The sequence below is a fragment of the Tuber melanosporum genome (genome assembly GCF_000151645.1).
Source record: "Tuber melanosporum whole genome shotgun sequence assembly, scaffold_6, strain Mel28".
Taxonomy (NCBI): Eukaryota; Fungi; Ascomycota; class Pezizomycetes; order Pezizales; family Tuberaceae; genus Tuber; species Tuber melanosporum.
This window is the reverse complement of record NW_003299106.1, coordinates 16127-18654: the sequence shown is the minus strand read 5'-3', so window position 1 is coordinate 18654 and position 2528 is coordinate 16127.

The window sequence follows — 2528 nt, the reverse complement described above, 5'->3', positions numbered from 1 at the left end:
CTGTGCAAACAATTAAGCTCCAGGGTTATCGATTGCTCGACTTGGAGAAGGCGCAGATGATTAACCGATCAGATCAACTGGTGGGGAAAAATGTCTGAAAAAAGCCAAAGCCTTGGAAGATGAACATGGGATGAAATCTCTTGATTCCCCCCGTTTGAAAAATAGGGGGGGCGCATCCAGTATGATGGATTTACGAGGCAGCTCTTTTTTTCAGTACGTTAGAAACAATGCCGGTACAGCGTGAACCACAATAATGTGATGTTCAGGGCATGGAAAGGAGTCCAGGTTTCCCAACCACACTGAAATTGCGGCACGAGCACGGTCTATGGTATATAAATTTTATAAGACAAAAATCGAAGACAAGCCAGCATGGTCACTGAATTTTAGTCCATCTCAATCATAGAACTTAGCATTTGAGACATTCCAGGCCAGTCTATAATAGCTCTTGGATGCTAAGTTATCAAAGTAGGCACCAGTCCGATGGCCTAATACCGGTACCGTATTAATTCGAGTTATCTAGTACTATCTCCGCTAGCCCCCTTAATCTCCGTGCTCTAAAACAAAAACCCTTCAGAAGGATTAGTGATTTCCTCACATAGTTAAGGCTGAGTTTACTGATCATATTGGATTTCAATAACTGATATTGGTAATTGTATTAACTTGTCAACTAGACCTATTGTGGATTGATTCAAGGATTGACGAGATTAGAGGTCTAGTAGAAATAGGGGATAACTTGAGTTCATACAATATGTACTGTACAGTCATGCCCGGAAAGTCTTTATACTCCTAACTAATTCAACCAAGTAAATATTAATAAACAAATAATTAAATAAATAGATTCAATTAAATAATCTAGTAAAATGTAAAATGTAAGCTGTAAGAACTATCTTGGTGGATTAATATGAGTGGACTTACAGTATGAAGGGTACTAGCTGAGAATATTCATTGTTAAAAGCCAACAGACAAGTCTACTCTATTATCAGAGTGAAAGTCTGTAAGACTAAACTTTTGTTTATAGTATCATGGGCAGAATTGAATAGATATGATATTTAAAGATGGGTCCTACTTTGAAATAGGAGTACTACAACACCATTGTATCTGTGAAGTATTACGCTGACCAGGAGAGGCATACCCCTTATGGAATATAAATCAAAAATTTCTCAGGGAGTTACCATTATGTTTTGGAGGACAATACTATATAGCAAACAGGGTAAGATAATCTCTTTTATTTACTTGTTAAATTTATTTTATAAAGTTTTAATTTATAAAAAACCAATTCCTATACAGGTTCCAATCTTCCATATTATCTCTACCTAACTCTGTATTAAAGTAAAAAGCAGATAGATACTGTGATAGTGCAACTTTGTAGAAAGTTGGAAGAGAAGAAGGCAGAGGTTTTGAGATATAATCTCACACCTTCCAGAATTGTAGATCCTCAACTATTCCCAGAGTTAAATGAGAGGAAAATAGGTAGAAAAGTGAGAAGTGATTGGTTTATCTATCGTGAATGGATTCAAGTTTCTCTTCTCTACCTATTGGCTCTTTCTGAGTAGATGAAGTAGGCAGATATTGTGATAATGGAGGATAATACCCCAGTACATATTCACCATTATTACAATATTCCTTATGAGAAGCATGGTCTCTGAAAGTTAGTACTATAGCTAGCGAATTCTCTGGACCTCAATCTGATCAAGACAATTTGAACAGAGATAAAAGACTTAATTAAGGAACATTTAGGAATTTGAATAATAGTACAGAAAACTATTAGGTTATAGAGAAGCAATGAGTTAATTATTCCCTTGACAGGATAAATCATCATATCCTTTCTATGCAGTCTTGTATTAAAGCTTATATCATGATTGAAGGTGGGAATATTTTTAATTTTTAATTTTTTATATAAACGACAATATTTAATTTCCATATTTTAGTATTATACCAAGTGAGATTTTCAGAATTTGATCTTTATCAAAAAAGTAGCTATCTCAGTAAACTTTATAGAAATCTAAATAGAAATCTAAATATATACAACAAGAAAAGAACAATACTAAATCTATAATAATAGTATTAACTTATAGTTAATACATAAATGTTAGGATAAATAGAGAGTTTATTATACTAATTGTTATTTTAATAATAATAGTAATTTACTAAAAAATTAATATATTAGAAGCTCTCTGTCGGATGATAGATCCTAGGAGTACAACTGGACCAAAATATATTCTTCAAAAATTAAATATAAACAAAACTTTCAACGTCTTAACAATAGAGTTGGAGAAACAAAACTGTAAAAGTTAATATTGTTAAGCATGCAGCTTAACTCAACAAGTTCCTTAGTCTTAAGAGGTAGTTAATTTTTAAAGTTAAGGAAACTCATATATACTTAAGTAGATATTATATACCGCTAGTATAACGATCCCTCCTTGGATAGTTAGTTCTTGGCGATGGGGAATGATACTTCTCTTCTTCTTCTTTTTTCGTTGTCTTGCGATAGCACTAGCTTACTGCCTACGTTACCGATAGTACAAGAC